Source organism: Artemia franciscana, chromosome 2, assembly GCF_032884065.1.
Source record: "Artemia franciscana chromosome 2, ASM3288406v1, whole genome shotgun sequence".
NCBI lineage: Eukaryota > Metazoa > Arthropoda > Branchiopoda > Anostraca > Artemiidae > Artemia > Artemia franciscana.
Window position 1 is genome coordinate 51,569,007 of NC_088864.1, and position 10,127 is coordinate 51,579,133.

A 10,127-nucleotide genomic window follows, 5' to 3' on the forward strand; every position below is an offset into this window, starting at 1 on the left:
ATTTATTCAATCTAACTAATGATTAATGAATAATAGATTCATTCTCTGAAGTATTCTACATTAAGACGAACATATGGTAAAGAATTAACTCCTAGGATTCAGACAGGCACCAGAGTCATTCAAATAAGACATAATCCATATATTCTATATTATTTTATATATAAACATGTATTATGTCTGTCTGTTACACTATCTTCTATAAAAATAACTAAAAAAAAAAAAAAAAAAAGGAGAAGAAAACAAAAAAAAGGAAGAAAAAATAAAAAAAATCAATAATTACATTTAACATTTGGAGGAATGTCAAAATCTTTTTGGTTTATTATTTATTAAGATAAGCAGAAGTATAGTCTTGTAATGATACCATTTTCAACGGAGTCTAATTAACAACTAATAAGTTTATCTTTAAAATGGTTTTGTACATAAGATTAAGCTTATCCATAACACGTCAAAGAGCACTTTTAATATGTGTTTTGGCGTTGGAAATTTTTTTTTATTGAAAATGCTTATTCTCTTTTTGTTTGTAAAACGCCACAGAATTTATCATATATACCCCAGAATTGGAATAAGATATTTCAATCTCTTTACTTTTATATGAAGGTTCGTCCGCTCCTCAGTACCTTGTTCTTGGATGTCCTTATGGAGAAAATGAGCTTGGGATGGGGGAATAGGCACCCTCTAATCTTTTTGGTAACTTAAAAAGGGCACTAGAACCTTTGTTTTCCATTTGAAAGAGCTCCTTTCTGATCATATATGACAATTGGATCAATACAATCAACCCCGAAGAAAAATTATATATATATATATATATATATATATATATATATATATATATATATATATATATATATATATATATATATATATATATATATATATATATATATATATATATATATATATATATATATATATATATATATATATTCAGGTGGGACATAGGGACACAACTACAATGGCACGTAACTAATATGGCACGTAACGACTTACGCGCGCGGGGGGGCTTGGGGGGGGTGCGCGAAGCGCCCCCACCAACTAGGTGTTGGTGGTCTAGGTGTTTCCGAACCAACACCCTCAAAGAGAGTGGATTCAGTCCGGTTATGTAAATCATGTATCTAAGACTTGTGCTTATTCTTCCTACCAAGTGTCATTCAACTCAAGCATTATGCAACTCAAGTTGCAACTCAAGCATTATGGACATAAGTTTAGGTTGTACAAACAAATTAAGTCCTTTGTATATTTGTATTGTACAATTTATCCTTTTGTATTTTCTAAGCCTAGAAACCTAAAAATAGTAACTAAAATGATGCCATATTTCAACAAAATCAGAAGTTACAATCTATCGCTGAGAAAGGTGATTGATACCACCCATCCCTTCCGTGTAAACTACCGAAGCAGCTATAACAACGTGATTAATTTATAAAGCAGCATAAGTAAAAAAACAACAAACAATTATACAAGATTGGAGGACGACTAACATCCCTCCCTAATTTCCCTCTCGCGCCACAGACTAACTAAACTTGCAAATTCATTAAATCCCCCCTACTAAAAAAATTAACATTTCTAAAAACGTAGTTAAAATACAAAATTAGAATCCAAATCAGAAGCACAAATGGCACTTAACAGTTCTTAAGGAAAAGCGAAAACTGGATGCGGGGTGTTTGACAAGGCAAATTCTTAATAGTATCTCTGACTAAAGAAGAATATCAAAAAAAAAAATACCTATTAAAAAATAATACCAATTATCTGCTTTTATTTCTGCATAACCAAGAAACTATTCACTTTTAGACAACTTTCGGCCAGAGAAGCAAATTTGTCAACTATAGTAAACATTTGATGCAAATCGAATATTGCTTTTTTTATAGACTTTTTTTCTGCGGGTTGCGAGAGATCCGGCATATGAGGCAAATTTCACAATAAAGGAATACCTATTTAAAAATAATACCAATTGAATATTTTTAATTTTCCATCAATGAGAAAATTAAATCGTGTTGAACAAAAGTTTTGGTCAGACAAACAAATTTGTCAATATTTTTGTATTTTCTAAGCCTAGAAACCTAAAAATAATCATTTAATAATATCATTTAATCATTTAATAATATCAGTTTTGTAATGTTGGTCCCTGATATTTATTGCGCTATAAACCACCTTCGTAAGTAGTTCTCCGGTTGAAACAATCCGTTATGTAGTTTAAATTTACTATAAGCAACTGATAAGCTTCTGCAATATCTACCTATTCTACCAAATTATTTTTAACTCTGGAACTACTCATAGATTTTTCTTGCATTGGTATATTGACTCCTATTACAAAAAAATTTGATTACTAAACAACTAAAAACTATTATATAACTAAACTAAAAAACTATTATAAAAAACAGTTGAATGCTAAACTTGAGAGTTTAAAATTTGACAATGTGGAAGATGGATGGAATAATTTCAGAAAAACAATTTGTTAAGTTGCTGATGGTGTCTTAGGGAAGAGTGCTAAGACTGCAACTAGAAATATTAGTGCAAAGGCTTTAAGTTTAATAGAGACTAGAAGGGGTTTGTATAAGAATTATCTGAGTGATAGGTTGTATGAAAACAAAAGGGATGTAAAAAAAGTGTAGAAAGCATAAAAATATGAACTAAGGAGACGTGAAGTGGAGGCCATGGAGACCAGTTTAAGATAGAAATGGGACCACAATTAGTGATAAGGAAAAAGTTAAAGAAAGATGGGTGGAACATTTTGAGAATGTGGTAAACCGAGATACAGTTGCAGGAAAAGATATAGATGAAAATGAAAAAGTTTGTGATACCTTGGATGTGAAGGAAAATTTGTGTAGTGAGGAAGAATTAGCGACAGTACTAAAAGGATTAAAAAATAATAAGGCTCCAGGTGCTGATAGTATGATTAATTAGTTTCTTAAATATGGTGGCTCTGAGGTTAGGAATAAGCTACTGAAGATTGTGAACATGATTTTTGAAAAAGGGGAAGTACCAAATGATTTTAGGAAAACCTTAATTAAACCACTGTATAAGAAAGGTGACAAGAGTGAGTGTCGTAATTATTGAGGCATTAGTCTGGTCTCTGTAGGTAGCAAATTGCTGAGTGATATGATACTTTTTAGACTGAGAGATGCTGTGGAAAAAGTTTTAAGGGAAGAACAATACGGTTTCAGAAAAGGTAGAGGATGTGTCGACCAAATTTTCACTCTAAGGTTAATAATTGACAAGTCCCTTCGTTGTCAAACACCTTCGTTCCTCAGTTTTATCGATTATGAGCAAGCTTTCGATTCTGTTGATAGAAGAGCGTTAACAAAGGTCTTATCGTTATATGGTATAACAGAAAAATACGTCAAAGTGATTTGCGCTATGTACGAGAATAATACTGCTGCGGTTAATGTAGGAAATGAGGCAAGTAACTGGTTTTGTATTAAATCAGGAGTTAAGTAGGGTCGTGTTCTATCCCCCTTTATATAAATAATTTGGATGGACTTCGTCTTAAGGAGCACAGGAAAGGCAATTGGAGACCACGGAATCAAATGGGGAGGAAAAACGCTCCTGGACTTCGATTATGCTAGCAAAATGAATGAATTTTTAGAGGTTTTGCGAGTTCAGGGTGCTAAAACAGGCTTGAAAATTAAGGTTAAGAAGACAAAGTCACTAAGGCTAGGAATAAGTGAAGATGAACAGGTGACATGAGGTAACGAAAAGATTGATCAGGTTGGGAGCTTCAATTACCTTGGTAGTATTATTAGTAAAGATTGTGGGAGCAGTGAAGATGTTAAAAGTAGAAAAGCTAAGGCTCAGGGTTTTTTTTTCACAGTAAAAAAAAGTTTGGAAGAATAGAAAGATAAGTCTACAAACCAACATTAGAATATTGGAAGCTACAGTGATGACAGTGGTCAAATATGGCTCTGAAGCATGGGCGCTCTGAAAAGCAGACGAAAATTTACTAGATGTTTTCCAGAGAAATTGCCAACGGATTGTTCTGGATACCCGGCCGACTGACCGTATTTCAAATAGAAGGTTGTATCAAAAATTTGGTCCAATCCCGCTTTCTAGGGCTGTAATGAAAGAAAGGTTGAGATGGTTAGGCCACGTTCTACGGATGACAGATTACTGAAAATTGTCCTTTTAGGCCAACCGTCTGGGGCTACATGGAAAGCAGGTCGTTCTTGTCTGGGTTGGTAGGATGTCATGAATTAAGATTTGAAGGAAATGGGAACTTCATGGCAGGGCGTAAAGAGGGAGGCTTTAAATAGATTAGGTTGGAGGAGCAGCGTGCGTAGCTGTGTTGGCCACAGGCGGCTTGGTGCTGCAGTGAGTTATTAGTAGTATTATTATAAAAGAGTAAAGATAACAAGCAGTGCCGATCTTATAGGTCTATAACAATTTCCTCTGTTCTTTGGAAGTTGTTAGAGCTACTAGCAATTAGGGACACGAATTAGGCTTGTTTTACCATGGACAACCAGTTTAGTTTTAAGAAAGGTTATAGTTTGGTTTCAAGAGAGGTTAAATTATCTGCTTGCTAGTGTACTGATTGCTACAGAGAGTAATGTTTCCAGTGGTGGGTTCCTCTCCCTGCAGCTCATGATATTTTTTGTCCTTCCAAATTTGATATCTGGTCCCATTTGATGTATACTGCACAGCACTGAAATCTTGATCACCCAGTTATGTGAATGGTTAAAAACATATAGGCTAGGTTAAGTGTTTTGTGAAAATACCTACCTGGGGTGATAGAATTATTTATAGAGCTGTAATACAAGTTCGGAAAGGAATCAGCCAGGCTAAGGTCACTTCGCCCTCCTTGTATAATATTGGTGTGATTGAACCCCAAAAAGATAAAAATCAGTTTATTTTAAAAGGTTGGACCTCTCCATGCTCGATTACACCAATGATATTTTAAATTTATGTAGAATAGTACTGTATATTGAGGAAAATGTTTATGTGCTTAGTAGGGAGCGTACCAAAATTGTTCTGAAGTTTAATGCATTGAAGATCAACGTTCTTGCTTTAGAGCAAATTATTAGCTAATGTTGAATGTGTACAACCAGGAAATAACGATATTCGAGTATCTTCTTGCACAAGATATCTTGGCCTTCCAATTGGAGAAATTGTGAAATTGACAACAGTATTCCTTATCACACATCTAAGCGAGGAACTAAGATTAAGCGTCCATTATTAATTCTGTTATAGCAGGCTTATTCTTGTCAGTAGATGCTATTTGTCAGTAGATTATTTCTATGTGATGTTATTTTCAAAAGCATGGTCTTTCTGTGCACGTATTTTTCCTCTTTTTGATTCCATTTTGAACCCCTGTGCTTTCTTTTGGGTTACAAATACAATGATTAATAGATGTAATTTATTCCTTCTATTTTCAATATTAAAAACCATTTCTTCTGGATACCTGTTGCCAATTAAAATATCCTTTATGAAAATTAGTTGATCCGTCATATATCTTGGTCTTTTTACCTTGGATAGAATGATTTGACATTAAACGTTATTATTTATGGGTGTGCACTAATGTAATAGATTTTTTTTGGGTGGGGGGCAGCAATGCTACGCTTTTTAGGGTAATTATCGTTTGTTTTAGATTACAATCCTTCATTCACAAAAACACTTATGTTTATTTCAACTTTTGTATCTTATACAAGCAAAATACGCTCGTTTTAAATTTTTTCATCACTATTCATGGAAAAACTGTTATTTTTTTGGTTCTTTCAGGTTAAAAATAGAATTCTTCACTTTGACTACATGTAATACTGTATTCCATTATTATTACTAAATTCTAGGTATACAGTGAACAGTCCTTACCTGCTGCAAACAAATAGAAGATGGAAATTGTGGATTTGAAAACAGAAATATAAGAAATAAAAATGAAAAGTTGGTACTATAACTACTCTATCCCACCTTGATCTTGACAATTTTCAGAAAACTTTAACATACATTTAAAACGTTAAACAATGGTTACATCTTTACCTTTTCAAAGAATGAATTCGACTTTTCCACGTCATTTAAAAGTCTTTTGCCAACTTCATCAAGACATGTAAGAGTGGCACCAAGATCCATTTTGACATTTAGACAATTACATGCATGAAGGACCATATTTTGTTCAGATCTATAAAGGGAATCAGTATTTAGGACTATGGTTACAAAAAGAAAACAAGATACAGACAATTAATAGCTTCTCTAGATATTAAATTTAAATGACCTAGCTTATAATACTAAGTACCTAATATTTTTGCTCAATCCTGACTTACAAAGTTTTAGAAATTTGAAATCTTTTCTTAAATTTAGGCAATTGCCTAAATATGACTGATAATTCCTTGTTTAAACCCTCCTAGGTATATTTTAGGTTCTACATTTATTCCTGAAAGTTTGATTCACTTGATTCAGTTACCTTGTAAAATAGCAAACCCACAAAATCATTTCATAGATGATGAAATGAAATTCGAAGTGATTTCATTTGTTTTAAATTTTTGTCAAAGTTTTAAAAAATTAAACTACATAAGTGTTTTCGAATATCCCACTGCCTTTCCACGTACAAATAACAGTTGAAATGCTGTCTATTCCCAATTATTTATGGGCGTGTTATTTTTAATGATGCATCAAGATAGGAGGAAGGATTCGTGGCTAAACCAGAATATATTAGACCGTGGAGAGCTAGGTAATTGGTGGAATGAGTGAAAGGGAATAGGAGGGATGGTAAGGACTGGATCTAGGTTAGTTGCTACTAGGCTAGTCTCAGGAAGTTCAGGTTTGGCAAGCTGAGAAGGTCACCTCACCGTCCCTTAGGCTATATGCAGATGTCAAGAAGTGGGGCGCATAAATTTACCTAAAATAAAACTATCTTACTCCTCATAACTTTGACCACTTATCAAACCAAGAAAAACCAGATCTATGCTGCATGGGCAACGTGAGATGTTGCGGCAACCTTTGTTTGGCTCCGCCAAGTAAAGTATTGCAAGAGTAACACTTTGGTTTTGTTTCCTTGCTTTGATTAAATGCTGAAGTTGTTAATCTGAAAGGATTATAAAATAAATACTAGGTACACCAATAGGCAAACCCACAAAATCATCAGAGTTTTGCATATTGTTTGGGTTTATGTCAAGCCTCAGTAGGTGGGAAGGAGGGGGAGGTACTGGAATCGTTTGTAATAAAATAGTAGTCTACTGCTCTTTTTGTTGTATAGTGTTTTTAGTAGCAACACAAAGTTAGGGCCCTTCTGAAGGAGACACTGTGAAACAAAAAGGGTAGTACCTTTCAATTTCTAATTTCATGTTCTTTGTGCTGGTTTTAGTTGTGTCTATGAATATTCATATCCCCCCCCCCTCTACAGGTCACAAATGTAGCCTTTAGCTATATGCAAAACTGAGATTAGAAGTGATGAGATTCTTACTTTATAACACACGGCAAATTTCAATTAATCACACAAAACACCATTTTTTAACTTTTATCCACACTTCTAAATCCCATTTCGTTAAAATAATTTTGTTTGATTAATAGAAACCACAGTTATAAGATTTGAAAAGTTGTACCATTTAACCTGTCAGTCAGACAGGTAACCAATCAATCCATAGACAATTCTTCTGGAAAACTTCTAATAAATCCACCTCTATTTTTTTTAGTGCCCACGTCTCAGAGCCATACTTGACCACTATCGTCAATGTAACTCCCAATATCCTGATTTTGGTTTGAAAACTTACTGCATTTACTACCTTTACTAATGATGCCGCCTATGCCAGTAAAGCTATCTACTTTATTGATTGTCTTGATACTCAACATCACTTCTTTACCTTCACTTATTCCCAGTCTAAAACAATTTTCCTTTGTGACGCCAATTTTCAAGCCTATTTTTGTGCCACAATCCTTCAACACTTCCAAAAATCATTCATTTTTCTAATATTTTCGAACAACTCCCTCCTCCCCTTGGTCAGGTTCCTGTCGACTTCCATTCTTATCCTCCTGCATTTTCAGATCAACAATTATTAAACCCTTCCCAATTACATACTCCCCCTTCTTATCTCCTCCCCCTCTCTGTATACAGAAGTCATATTTCCTTCCCCCTCACAGTATACTGCCCCATACCCTCCCTACTCTGCCGCAAACCAGCAATTTCTTGACAGACATGAATAACTTTTCCCACCCAGCCCCCCTTTCCCAGCACCTTACGAAACCCCACCCCTAGCCCATTCTTTTATCCCTTGTGCCTACCCTGTAAACGTGACTCAGGTCTGAGACTTTTTGTATTCAATAATTGTCATATAATAAGTCCTTGTGCTTTGTCCATATCCTTGCCCATTCCCTCACATCCAAATCCCCAAAGCAATTCCTTCTCTTACCCTTCTTCTCAAAAGCATAATAAAATTAAAACCCTACCCAGGAAATTCTCAAACCTATCAAGTCTTGCAGTTGCAATTCCCTAATCAGTTTGTTTTTCCTAAACTTTTAGTTACTAATGCTGAAAGTCTTAATTTTGAAAAGCTTACTGAACTCAAGATGGTTTCAAAATCAAATTTGATAGATATTATAGCAATTACTGAAGTTCAATCCCATGACCCATGGTCCCTATGCCTGACAAATTATTCAGAGTTTATTAAACTCTGTCCTTCAGACCACCCACTTGGGGAAAAAGGTGGCGGAGTTTTGTTTTTTACTAAGAGTCACCTTTAACAAGAGGTTATTCAAGTCCCTAACTTATCTGAGTATGCAGAAATCCTCTGGCTAAGTGTTAGACCAAAGTACTCCCTCATCCATTTAGTATTATTGCAATAGCTGTTTTCTATTACTCCCCAAAATCAAAATGTTGAGTCAAAACGTAATTTTATCCAGCAATTACAGACAAGTGCTGATTTGTTATTTCTAAGTACTCCAATGCTGGCCTTTTTTTAAGTTGGCAATGCCAACAACCTTAAAATAGATTCTTTTTGTCCTTCACTTAAAGTAAAGCAAATTGTTAAAACACTGACGACTTGGGGTAATACCTCTCTTGATGTTATTTTAACTAATATGTACAGTTTTTACAGCCCTCCCTCAACTTTGCCCCCATTAGGTGGGAGTTATCATCTTTCCATTCTTTAGTCCCCCTCCTCAAATTTTAAGCATACTTTCAATAGCTTATAGCACTTACTTGATTCAGAGTTCATGGTGTGAGGACCTTTTTTGGATATAACTTATTGCTAAAGGATTATAGTCTCTACCTAACCTACAGCTAATATTTTGATAAATTAATTCAGTGACCAAAGGATTATAATTTGAATAAGTCTTTTTAATTTGGTCCCATTTAGGGACCAAAAAACTGAAGAGAAATTTATTATTTACAAGGATATATAAAGTGCTTAAAACAAAATGTAAACTAAACAGCCAAATTTGTAAATAACAAAAAAAGCATGAAGTGGTTACCTATACTCTTTAATTTAAAGTAAAATAAATAGATTATCCCATATTTACCAAAAAGCCTTCTGTTTTACTAGATCGAGAAAAATGAATTTGGATTCAGTACACAATGCAGGGTATATATTTGCACATTAATGGGTTGGAGTCTGACCTTTGTTAATATAGGCTAATCATACACACCAAAGGCCTGCAGCTTTTGTTAGCTTAGTTTTCCATTGAAACAAGTCGACTATACATCTATAAAAGGTACAAAGAGCTTCATACTTACTACTTTTATTTATTTCTCAGTTCTCAGCCAGCCAAAGGGCTGGCTGAAACGGCAGCCCAAGTGCTAAGACAAAATGTCGGAAAGCTTGATGATAGTGATGGAGGGAATATCCGACCACAGTTGCAACGTTTTCTGTCTATGAATATGTTCCCTGAGTATCGTAAATATCACACTTAAGCCCTGCCTTAATTGATGTGTCGGCTTGCCTTTAATTGGTAGATTAAATAAGCCGTGGCTTTTTGACTTAAATATAAAGAATTGTCAATTCATTCATATCAGCAAAATGAATACTTGTCAATTCTATTTTCTTTGAAGCCATCCAATCCTCTTTGTAAATAACGAGTGAGATTTTTTATTTACGGTGAACTAAATTTCAGCACTCATGCTAAGAAATCTGTGGCTAGTTAAGTATAACCTTTCCAATTCGTCTCCTAAAGCCATAAGCCTTCCGTGTGACGGACTTGTTGGTTTTAAGCTCGAA

General features: G+C 34.4%; 1 long non-coding RNA gene across 1 annotated transcript in view; it reads right to left on the reverse strand.

The window, feature by feature from the left end:
* The window catches only part of LOC136043388 (uncharacterized), a 17,365-nt gene extending 7,622 nt beyond the window's left edge, over nucleotides 1-9,743 (reverse strand). Inside the window, exons 1-2 of the long non-coding RNA XR_010621601.1 lie at nucleotides 9,647-9,743; nucleotides 5,962-6,100 (exon numbers count right to left, since the gene is read on the reverse strand). This is a non-coding gene — a long non-coding RNA (uncharacterized LOC136043388). The remainder of the gene's footprint in view (nucleotides 1-5,961; nucleotides 6,101-9,646) is intronic.
* Nucleotides 9,744-10,127: the final 384 nt, after the last annotated feature.